Raw genomic sequence first — 13,625 nt, 5'->3', positions numbered from 1 at the left:
ACTTTGGTTTAAAAATTGTTATTAGCAAGGTTTTTACTAAGGAGCTTACTTTTTTTTTTTTTTTTTTGCACGCTAACATGGCTGTCACAAGGCTTTCTGGGACCCGAGTCGTTATTAAAAAGGAAAATGAAGAAAAGCTCAAACATGATTAATGTGGTGTCACTTCATATTGCAAATATTATTGCAGCATCTAAGGCAAAATCTTCATGTGAAATTGTATCAGTGACATAAAACACCAAACTTGTAATAAGCCCCTTATCTGACACACTCATTGAGATGAATATGTGTGTTTGATAGTGTGTTATGGGTTAGGGCAGTGCCACAGTTGGAAGCCACTGTTGTAAAGAACACTCTTCTGTTCACACTCCAGTTGATTTAATTCGACTAAAAAGTCCAACACTGAACATGAATCACTGGAAAAGTCTCTGTTTTTTTATGAAAATCATGACCATGATTTTAATAAAATGGCTGAAAAACAAAAAACGTTTTTATGCTTCTTTGACTAAATTATAGATTTTGTGCTAGCAAATGATAAATAATAATATTTCATAATTAAAATCAGGAGCATGCAATGTACAGTACATATGCTTGATTTTGACACTTTTGACACTGACATTTTCTTCACACTTCACATCTCATTTTTTTATCTAAGGAATGTTCATCTCTTCTTGGCGAATAAGCATACTTACATTTGAAAAACTTTATTAGGGTGCAAATTTGTTGGGACAATTCATGTAATTTTCACTCAATAAAAAGATGATCAGTTCTAAATCAACCTTTTTGACATTACAGGACCATAGTTAAATTTCCATATATGTACATAGTATGTGTAAAAATTCTTTGGCTATATTTAAAACAATGACTTCTCTTGACTTTTCACAATACACAATAGGGCCAATAGTTTACCCACACAATGCATGATTGCATAACATTACATCATTTGGATTAGCTAAACTAAACAATTATTATAAAATAGATAGAAGTCATTTTTATTGGGTGATTCGATTCTGATTGGTTTAGCTATTTGAGGTCACAGTAAAATGCAGATAAGCATATACATTTTCAAAATAATATAAATTATGTTTTCCTTTAAAAAACAAAAAGAAGTCACTTGAGGTCACAAGTAATGAGTGGTCATTTTCTAAGAAACACTGAATTTACTTTAGATCACAAGCTAAATAAGAAATGTTGCATATTTGGAGTTTGAAATGAGGTCGTTTCAGTTTACAGGCCTTTTATAAAGTTTAGGTGATCTACTGGCAGGAGGATTTGAGTTACAGAGAACACACAAATCTCCAAAAGCTCTGGAAAAACCTCACCCTATTAGAATGAGAACGTAGTCTGATGATCTAAACGTTAATTACTCTGTTTTTTTCCAATGTTCATCTGCAGTTTGTGAGGACTGGTTGCTAAGTTTTGATTATAACAATTGTTAACAAGATTCATGCTCAAATGCAATGCTAAATTTAATGCTTACATAATATACATACAGTATTGTGATGAATATAAGCAGCACGTCTTTGAATTCTTTTTCAAATGCGTTTTCATGCCCCCAAAACACCGCTGTGTAAATGAACGCCCAAAATGCGTAAAAAGTTTTATGTTTTTAGTCGAAAGCTGTCATGTAAACGGTCCCTAAAAAAAGAAAAAAAAAGAAAGAAATGCATTTATGTAAACTACAAAACATTATTATAGTGATTACTTTTCTAAGGAGCTAATTTCTACAGTAAAGCAAATGTTAAAATTCACATTTTTCCTTTTTCTTTATATTACACCTGCAAACAAAGGATTGGCAGATAAAATTATTATTTTTTTTAAATGTAAGAAATCAAGTATTTATTTTTGTACGTCATCAGAACTGTCACTAGGGTTTCTGGCTAAAATAGGTTGGTATAACAAAAGACATTGAGAATAGCTCCACAGAAATATGATTAATGTGGTGACTTCATGTTGAAAATATCATTGTGGCATCTGTAAACTGGGTGAAATCATCTCTTGAAGTTCTAACAGAAATCTGACACATTGAGCTGAATCAGATGTGCTTAAGTCAGTGAGTGTAGAGAGATAAAATGTGCAGTATTAGGGTTAGTACAGGACCCTCTTCTGATATGAACCGTTTTCACTGTAGGGTTCTTGAATTTGTTGTAAGTTAGCAAGTAAAGCAAGTAAACGTATAAAACTGTTTGGAAGTTTCCTATATGGAATTGCTCCTGTAAACAAGAGGAACATCTAAGATCCAAGACTGACAACATTTTGCATAAAATGCTAAATTGTATACAGTTTTAATTTTAATTTAAATAACTAATTAATTATTATATTATTGCTGATTTGTAATATTTGAAAGCAGTTTTTCACACGCTCATATTGAAAATGTCAGGCATAACTTTAATTAAAACTTTACAACAAAACAAAAGCTGTGACTTAAGTATAGAGGTGTGTACATTCTTGTTTCATAACATCACAATAAGGCAAAGGAGTAGTTTATAGGTGGATCTTGCATATGGTTGTGCAACCAAGACCTCTAAGTTCCCATCCAACAAGTTTCGCCCACTCCTTATGACTTATGTCCATAGGAGATCCTACTAGCCTTCATTGAATAGCTCGTTTGCAATCCTTTTGGAATGCAGATCCCAACTGATGTTATGTTGCCATAGGATCTGGATGCCACTTGGTTTGTTATTTTGTGTGCAATGACATCGATACACTGCTAAAAGTGGTTAAAGTTAAATACTTTTTGGTGTCAATGTCAGTTTTTGCATCTGTTCATCAGCATAATATGATGAGCTTGGTTTTTATGAAACATTTACTAGATCATCATCATTTTTTTTTTCTTGTAATCTCTGGATACATTTGAAAACGGCTTTTTCGTTTAAAAACGCTCTCCGTCCACACACACTAGCATTTTTTTTTTTTACGTTTCAGTGTGGCCGAAAACACTCAATTCGCCTAACTGCGCATGCGTACAACCTCACTGAGATGATACAGATGGAAACATAAATAAAGTTATCGCGCAATTCTTCTGACAGGATAATTTTATTTAGCAAAAGATCTCACCATTCACTGATGCGTCCAGGTCGCACTCAGTCACCATATGTTTGGTCTAAAACGCAACGGCTCTTATGTTTTGCCGCAGGACAGCAAATGTGAGTACATTTTCTGTCATCTTTGCAGGACTGTGATATGAAGAGTGTGCAAAGTAACATTTTAGCAACAGTGTGAAAGTGAATAGCACAGCTCTCTCTCTCTCTCTCTCTCTCTCTCTCTCTCTCTCTCTCTCTCTCTCTCTCTCTCTCTCTCTCTCTCTCTCTCTCTCTCTCTCTCTCTCTCACACACACACACACACACACACACACACACACACACCATTATTGAAGTAGTAATTGGCTGTGTGGACTTCACTGAATCTATCATCTTAGTCTGTAAAACCACTGCACGCGCGCTGATTGAACGAAATCAATAAGGATTGCCTCAGCTAACTCAGGTGATCAATTCTCCTCAACAGGTAGACTGTTATCTGGGAATTCTCATTTATTGGAAAGGCAGCACTGGCAAAGCAAATGTCACCATCTCTGCTCTCCAATTCCGCTACTAATCTCTGCATTGATCTGTGCGGGTGCTGGACCTTTGTGCACACTTTGATCGGTTTCAGTCTCCCAGTTAGCCTAGAGAAAGAACATGGGAAGGTTAATGCTTTCCCTTGTGTTCATGTTGTGCCACTGAAATAAAGACATATTAGTGTCACATTAGTGCTGTGCTATAATGTACTGCACTGCGCAACTCTCTTCTACTCAAACTTTTATATCAGGTATATATTAGTATTTACCTGTAAAATGACAAGAATGCAGGCTAATTTATTCGAATCATCAGGCCTTTGTTTATCACTCCTAAATCTGGAATGTGGATGATTATGCAGAACTGGTTGTCTAGGAAGGCGTTTTAGGTCAGGTTATGTAACATTCCTCTTTCTTTTATATTATATTACTAGGCTCCAAATGCACTGGGTGGGGGTGAGAAATTACCACAGTTTTAAAAATTGGCTGAACATGAGGAGCGAATATTAAGAGTCTCGATTGAAATGGCTGTAGAGAGTTAGATGTTAGGCAGAATATGACTAAAGTTGTTGCGTGCCCTCAAAATGTTCAAAAAGATTGATCGTTGCATTTGGAAAATAAACAGGCTTAGTCAATGTGGGCCATGCCCCTAAAAAATCATTAATCTGCCAAATTAATCAATGAATCAGAAGTTTTTAAACAGGTTTTAGACAGGCAAGGCAAGGCAAGTTTATAGCATTTCGTATACAATTAAATCAAAGTGCTTTACATGAAAATAATCACAGCAAATGCATTAGAATTGACTATAGAAGCAAATAATAAAAATGATAAAAAATAGATTTCAAAAGTATTACATAGATACAGTGCATTCAGTCAGACGTACAGCAGCACAGTGACCAGATGTGTTTTGAGTCTGGATTTGAATCTGGCTCCTGTTGGAAAAGTGGACTCGCCTTGATCCTAATGATCTGTTCATATTCAATGAGCTTACCGGCAATGCACTACTGAGGTCCTAGATCATTGAGTGATTCATAAACAAGTAATATTATTTTCAATCAATTCTAGATGTTACAATGTAACTAGAATCCAGTGTAAAGACCCGAGGTCTGGTGTGATATGGTCAGATTTTCTGGTTCTGCTCAGAATCCTGGCAGCAGCGTTCTGTATGAGCTACAGGTCTTTTTTTTGGGAAGGCCAGTGAGGAGTCCATTACAATATAGTCAACCCTGTTGGTGATAAAAGCATTTACAAGATTGTCCAAGTCTACAGTTCCAGTGCATATGAAAATATGAGCTAAAACAATAGGGCTTCAGAATGATTATGTCAATATGGTCACAACCAACAAATGACAATGTGTAACCACATGATGGCAGCAAAGCACCAGACAACTTTTAAGTGCACACACACACACACACACACACACACACACACACACACACACACACACACACACACACACACACACACACACACACACACACACACACACACACACACACACACACACACTTTCAATCTGCAGTGCAGTGCAGTACAGGAAGCAGAAAATAAACTACCTTTAAACTATATCACCGTAATCAAGGCTTAAATATGCTTGCCCATGCTTGTGGAACTGGCCATGCAAAATAATGCCTCACAAGAGTAAAACTGTTATGTGATCCATTTTTATAGAATAGATCTGATGGAAGAGTTGATTGATTGCAGCACCCTGTGAAAATTGGATCAAATCTTTGAGGTTCAGCACAGGTGTGTTTCACAGAAACATCACGGACTGAATTCAAATGTTCACGGCTGTGATATTAGAAGCGGTAAGTGGTAGAACCTGAGTGAGGCTCTATTGCAATTGTCTAGCCATTTCCTTATTTATCACAAAGGGGGTTAGCTTATGTTGCATCTAAGCTTATGCTTGATGGAATCAGATTTCATATTAGATTAAAATAAGAAGCCACTGTAAACAGACACCTGGCATTCTCCATATACTGGCATGTATAGGAAGTGATTCATATACATGTGTGATCTTGACATACCGAAAGTGTGACGCTCCAGGTAATGCTGGTTAAAGCATGTTTTTTTTAAACCTACAATTAATTTGCCATTAACGATTTTGAAGCCATCAATGGTATTTGAGCCTGCTGAAATGCTCAAACAAAATCCCTCGCCGCCCTTGGTCACAGCTGTGCAGCATCTAGACTGATTGTTTCCCAAAGATGAGACAAGTGCCATTTTTATGCCATCTATTCCCTACTCATGCCACATTTGGTACACCCTGCACCATATCATCTCAGTCATTTTTTATTTAAAATGTTACGTTACCTTAACACTACAAAAAAACTGAAATATGACTTTCTAAAATGTCTTTCTATTCCTTAGAAACAGACCAAAAATATTGATGAGTCATTCTGCACTTGTGGGCGTGTCTATATTTTTGTCCAATCAAATGCTCTCTATAAAAATGCCCCTCCCACTAATACGACGTGCCAACCTGAAGAATAGGATGTAGCAAACACAATTTACTCCGTGATATAGCTATTGGCCCAAACGTCCTGTTTTAAAAGGTAGTAAGTCAATGCAGGACAAACAACTGCTGTTTTCAGCTGGTCTTTAAAGCAGTTACGCCAGTACGGCTTTGTCGAAGGGCCCTCTATGAAGTGATTCCATTGTTCGCTCTTGTTTGAAAACCACAGTGCTTTCTGAGGATGAAAATAGTAATGCCATTTAGAATTTGCCTTTCATTAGCATGTTAGCAGAGCACTCTGGGAAATCACAGCTCATTTTGCTCCCTCACTCTTTATGTAAACCTTGGCAGCTGTTTGATCATCTCTGTTTGAAAGGAAATCTTACATCAGAGTGACTGGTTTCCTTTTGTGCTTTATTAGCAGCACCGGCATGCCAACATTGCGACAGGTCAAAGAAATTAGCAAAGCCTAGCAGTTAATGATCTAACAGAAGAGCTGTAGGTTCAAATCCCACAAGAGTTGATCTATGAACCATTGAACCTTTGAGCAAGGCACTTAACCTCGAGTTGCTCCTGGAGGACAGTCCCTGTAATAAGTGTACTAGTCGCATCAGCAAATAATGCTTAGCGCTCAACTGCTAGTCGTGAAGCCCACTTATCTTCAGCTATGCTGCCTGACAACTGCAAAGCCTGGTTTTGTTTAATCCTCTGAGATCTTTCCCATTTTTGCCTTCATACAAAGAGTTTTTTAAAGGTTTAAATGGAAAGGTAATGATATTATCTCAAAATGTATCTCAAAACCAGAGGGACCAGAAATTCCATCTCGATTTTTAATAATATCATTGTGTTGGTTTTAAACGATGAAGCATTTAATTGCTTGAGAAATGAGAGAGGTGTTTATTGGGAACTGAAATTCGATAGGAACCGTTCTGCTTCCCATGTGCAAACCTCCTCTTACAAATCTTCATTATAACATTATTGGACTGATAATGTACATAAACCCATTTGCATAAGAACATATGGGCTGCTGATGAAGTGATAAATGTGCTAATGCATGATACTTCATTTTGTGTGCACACTGAGCAGCCTCTGCTGTGAGTCTGGTGTTTGCAATGGTTTTTGAGATACTCAATGGGTTCGAGGTTACAACGGAACCAAAGGAAAAGTCAAGGAGGAAGAGACGTTCCTACCATTTACTACTGTAAAGTGTGAAAGCTCTTTCTAAAGGCACTTCCTTTGTGTCTGTTGAGTGACTGCCATTGAGCGCTAACCGAGGGTTGTGTTCAAGGGCTGTGAATGAAACCCGACCGAGGGTTTCTGACTACAGGTCCAGGTGAACCTCGGTAGGGGTGGTGAGTCTCTTGTGCTAATATTGGAGCTGAAAAGGCTGAGTGCAGAGGAGTATAGAGAAGAAATTGGTTTTGACTTGGATTTTTATTCTTACTGGGAAAATACCTCAATCATTCTGCCTAATCGGTTTTGTCTTTATGGCACTGAATTCTGTTCTGTCCGTCTGTGCTAGTCACGTTCATTTGAGCACAGTAGATTATTTCCATATTTGATTTTAGTGACTTAGTAGCAACAGCAGGGGCGAAGCTATGTGAATCTACAATGCCCAATTTTGTCCTGAAAGCTTATTTGTCCTGTTCAATCTTTGAAGGTACAAATGCAGCAAATTTTGTCTTGCACTGCTGTAACCGAAGCTGAATTACTTTACGCATCAGCCATGGTCCCATATAGTGGATAAACACGCTCTGGCTCTGCCTGCTCCAGTAGCCACGCCCCCAAACTCACACTATTGGTTGAGCTGGAAAGAGATTAACAGATCTGAGCGGACCGCTTCAATGTTTTGATGGCATCTGGGAGGCTTAATGTTTACACTTTAGGGGGAGATAAACCCATGAATGTCATATTACATTTATAGTGCCGCGCAGCGACCGGTCCGTCAAAAAAACCCCAAACAATTAAGTTGGTTGAAAGACATGAGGTGATGCTAATTTTTCCACCCACACTTTTAGAGGCCTACTCATCATCCACTTTCTGTATCTGCCACTGAGCAACAGTATTCTAGAAAAGCAAGACTTCTTTAACCTTATCCTTCCCTCTCATTTGTAACAAATCCTTCCCTCGCGGGTCAAAATGACCCGAATCCCTAAAATTATACTTAATTCTTTTTGTCCAGAAAGCTTATTTAATTTAGATAATATTTCTGCTATTTTGTAATGCATTTTTTCCCCTTTAAATTACTAATTTAATCAATAAATAATAAATAAGTTGCAATTTAGAAGCACATTCGTTCACACAGGTTAGAATGAAACTTGTGAGGTAACGTAACGCTGTTTCACTTGGTCTACACTATTACACTAAACTGCATTTGAGTGTGTTGAAAGTTATGTTATTCTATGTGTTAGTTTGTCTAGATCATATTCTAGCATTTCATCATGATGAGCTATATAACATTGATTTGTTTTATGTCCATTTGGTCACCTGTCTAATAAAGTACATGTACATAGGAGCCTGATAAAATTTTTAATATTGAACAAAAACTTTAGACGGACTTAGAGGCTTTTGCATCTGAAGTCTTCATATATACTAATATATATATATATATATATATATATATATATACATATATATATTAGTATTGTTCATTTGGTAATATATATATATATATATATATATTACCAAATGAACAATGTTTTATAAAAAACAACAACATTGGTTTATTTGGTACATATTGGTTTATTTGGTTCATAAACCAAATGAACAATGTTTTATAAAAAAATATTTAAAAAGTCAAAGATACATATAAAGATCAGACTTACTATAAACAAGGAAGCTGCTGGTCATTTGGTTAGATTTTATATTGCAATTCAACTTGATATCTACATTTACATTCACGTTAACATTCATTCCTCCTTCACATCTGACTTCTAGCAGGTGAGGAGACTTTTCTCATGGGCCGACAGACAGCTGCAGTGAGAAGGGGATGTATAAGAGAGAGAGCTGTTCGGAACAAGTTATCCACGGCTCTAGGACATAATTCATTTTCAATGAGTGGGCGCAATCCCTTAAAATGGCTTTCAACAATGCTTGATAACAGGCTTCTGTAATGACATCCTTTGTGCACTGTCGGTAAGTGATTTAAAAAAAAATTCTGATGTTTCTTTAGAAGGACGGCCACGAATCATTTTAAAATGCATCAATCATTGTCAAAAAAGTTGATTCATTTCTACATATAAGTGGTCCCAAGCCCCCTTCCCAAATGTGATAACTGCGCCATGTCATTGTGTCTGAGCCACACAAACAAACGGACTGCAATTTTGATAATTAATTTAAACATTTAACATTTAAAGGTAAGGTAAGGTAGGCAAGTTCAGAGAGGCTAGCAATAAGCTAGCTATGAAAGCATGAGATCCCATCCTCCCCTACCTCATATGTCTCAAAGCACATAACATCACGATAATAATGAACGTAAACAACTTACAGAGCTCTTATTGTACCACTTCACTGCTGCAGATTCATTTAGACGTTGACAGTGTAAAAATAAATCTGCATAAATCCGAGACTGAGGACGTGAACAGATATACTGTATGTACATATTTTAATATTAAGACCACTTTTTTGATGATTGCTATCAGGATGTAAAGATAATTTTAACCAGTATAACAAAAAGTGTTACAAAATTGCCTACCCTACCTTTAAACATGATTTAATTCTAGCCTATAAAAATGTGTAGCTTTCAATACTACAGGCCACTAATCTTACTGACATTATATTGAAAATAATGAACAGCTTTGACAATTTATTTGGTTTATTCAAAGTAAAAAAAAAAAACAAGTAAAAAAAATGTAAAGCAGGATTACAGTAATGAGACCTAAAATAAGCAGGTTCAGCCAGGAACGAATTCATTGTGAGCAGGGACCATGTGTACCACTCTGTGGGAGTGGGCAGGTGTGGAATGAGATTCACAGTAGTCTATAAAAACAAGTCTGCACAGACCTTTATATTGCAGTGAAAAACATTTAAATGGTCTGATAGACATTTTTGTGCTATATTTTCACCTGAGTGAGAAATGTGATGCCATTTTACATGTTCCCTCTTTTTCAACTTTCACACACACTTAATTTTAATTAAGTGAGATTCTTTTAAAAACACTTATTTTAAATCCTCATAAGTAATCTTGTGGCCCCTTGTACGTTTTCTGGGGCCTCCAAATGGGCTCCGGCCCCTTGCATGTGAACCACTACACTAAACAAAATGTATGAACCATTTGAGTAGCTACAGTAGAACTGAATTACTCACTTAGACAGGCCCGACCAACCCTTATTCAGGAGTGCATTAGATGGCGTCCTCATTATTGCAGGAACGTGACAAATGAAGAAGAATATCATCTACTTCCTACTATTTACAGAAGTTTGGCAATCAGGTCAGGGGGCAGGAGACAGTGAGAAAACAGCTACGCTGTGCTTTACTCAAGGGCTGAGAGAGGAAACAGGTCCTAAGTGATCTAAATGAGGAACTGCTACAGCACAGCTGTTGCTCCATTAAGAGTCTCCTAAAGGAGCTTCACAAGGAGCTCTCACAGAAAACCAAAACAGGGTCCATGCCAGAGGACCTGTAAGTCTTCCAAAGAAAATGGTTTACTTGTGAATAAAGAAATATATTGGCCGCAACTCATGAAGTTAATATTATCCCATGCCGCATGTTAGTCAAGAGCTTCTAAATGTGACGCAGCATGATACTTTTATTTGCATAAATATACATGGCACACAAATATTTCGGGTTACGGATTAAATTATTTTAAACACTTTTCCATATTTAACAAACTATATGCATGTAGGATTGTTTTCGCTACGAAGGACATACGCGATACAGCCATCCAATTCAGCATAACTCAATACGCATTCCTTTTGTGCCTTAAAATGCTTCACCTGTTGGCAGCTCACTAAGTTTTGAAACGGAGCAGATTTCGTTTTATGACACATTTAGAGTGACATGACCCTAAAAGCATCTAATGATTTAATTTCTGTTCAGTTTTCTTTTGAATTACTCAATAAGGCCATATAATATGTACAACAATAAAACCCTTAGACTTTACGAACCAAGAAGGATTACAACTGGGATTGGTTTTTATGTTAGCTAATTAAAAAAAACTAAGTCCTATGACTTACATTAAAAATGGGCAACATGCTAAAGTTAACCAGACCTATGTAGTGAATAACAGGAGGAATGTTGTCCTTAACGTGTCAATCACAGCTGTAGTCAGGCAATCATGGCGGTTACAGGCCGCACCTTATCAGGCTTCATAGTACATCGATACTCCCCGACAGCAAAAGCGAGTCACAGTATAGAATAAGAGAAAGAAAATGCTACTTGCTGTTATTGAAAGCATGGCACTCCTGTCAAAGAGCTCTTTTGTGAGCACATATCAGTCATTCAGAGCACAAAGATAGTCCCCAGTACCTCACGTCCCTTTTGAATGATGTTCTTTTCCCTTTTTGCAATTTTACGTTACATGACACTATAAGGCTGAGACATGCTCTTCAAAAAAAATTTGAATACATGGCGAGGTTTACTAGGAGGTAATATCTTGCTAATGTTCTTAAACCAAACTTTATGTTCTCAATGGCTTTAGATATATTTTCTATGACTCATACACTTTGTTGCATGGCAGCCCAGGCCAATTAGGTGTGGACATTATGTGTGACAAATGCACTGACTATTCAAAGACCGAAGACAATGATTCATAGCTATCAGTCACAGGAAAAGCATGCCAAGTGATTGTTCACTCTGGCCAGCAGCAGTATTTGGTGCAGAACTTTTGACTTGAAAATGCAATTGGCTCCAGGAATGAATATCATCCACTTTGATTTTACCACAAACCCGGAGCCACTTTCGCAACCCTTCACCTCTTGAAAGAAAGTATTCTTTGAGTAATTGGATTCGTAAATACTTTTTTTTTCTCGACCCTTGTCATGATGACTTTGGTCATTGCCAAGATAAACCGCAATAGCGATGGACCCTTGCTTATTTGACGATTGTGTTTCGAGATGATGAGCCAAATGCAGTCTTTGGGATTGCTTTGGCTGAGACCTGACCTTCCACCATAGGGCTGCTGGCGAGCTGAGATGAGTTTTCTTTCCAATCACACAAGCCATTTTCCTTTGAGAAAAAGACTGTGAAATTTGTAGTTCATCCCTCTTATGTGTAAAAGAACTCAACTCAAGGATCTCAAAAGAGACTTTTCCAAGAAAATGTATGGAAACAGCAATAAAATCTTCAAATCTTTGTATACGTACATTGTATGACTTTCTTTATTTTGTGGAATACAAAAGAAGAAGTTTCACAGAAAGTTCACGCTGCTTTTTTCTATACACTGAAAGTCGATGGGGCCCAGGTTTTTGAGTGAGGTCTAAAACAACACTGGACTCCATTGACTTTCATTGTATGAACAAAAACAGTTTAAACATTATTCAAAATACCTTCTTTTGAGTTCAGCAGAAGATAGAAAGTCATACAGGTTTGGAACACCACAAGGGGTGAGATTATTTATTTTTGGGTGATCTATCCATTAACCCAGTGGCGCCGGCAGGTTTTCTGGCCCCCCTGGACAGCTTATTGCCTCTGGGCCCTTTTGAAATCGCGTTCTCTCTGATCATGGCCCCTGGAATTGTCCTAACCATCCTTAGTGTTTTTTGGCAGCCCTGCTTTAACACATCCAGAATAAAGACCTCGTACTCCCCTGTGTAATCTTTTAACATTGCTGCTGTTTTCGTCAGATTTTATCAGTATAATACAACACATACCGAATAATTCTTTCATCACTCGCCGTAGTTCTGCTCAGTTTATACAGTATGTCATGTGTGTTGACTGGTTCCTTTAACACAATCTACTCTTCGTGGACCACTGTTGCTAACCAAGACAAAGCACATGTTAATTATAGGGAATGGGTTTCGGGACCTTTTTGCTACCCACGTAATGATATTTACTGTTAAGGTTTCACATGGGGACTAACAGTATGTTGACAGCAGTGTCAAAACAACTGAATAGGATGTTGCGCTGCTGCAGCCCGGCTGGTGAGTAGAGGTGTTTGAGAGATTTAGCCTGCTGTCTGGCTGTGTCTGTGTTTGAGTTTGTATGTAAGCGCACAGGGAGCTCTGCATTCCCTCTGGGATTCAATGCCTTTAATAGGGTTTACCCTAGACTAAGACAACCAGATTGGGAGCGATGTGGCACCTCGGGGGTAAACAGCAAACTAGAGAAGAGAGCGATTTTGCAAATGAGCAAGGCTAGCGTTTCATGCATAGCGTCATATGTCCATTAAGCACCACTGGCCTTAGATGTTTTCTCAATTACCCCCAGTGATTGCTTCATCCTCACTTCTAATGTTAAGCAAACATCCTCTGCGGCCAATTTTGTCTGTTCAACGGTAAATAAATTTTCGGCTGTAAATTTTGATTTAACGTTACCCTGCAGCACAGGACCAATGAGGGCTGAGCTTTCCTGAAGTTAATGTGAAATGCTATTGCAATGCAACCCATTTTACTTCTGTAGTCTGGCATATTTGCCCAATATATACAAACAAATCCATTTATCCATCCATCTGCTTGTAATAT

This window comes from Phoxinus phoxinus (assembly GCF_949152265.1).
Source record: "Phoxinus phoxinus genome assembly, chromosome: 23".
NCBI lineage: Eukaryota > Metazoa > Chordata > Actinopteri > Cypriniformes > Leuciscidae > Phoxinus > Phoxinus phoxinus.
Note: the sequence above shows the minus strand (reverse complement) of the source record.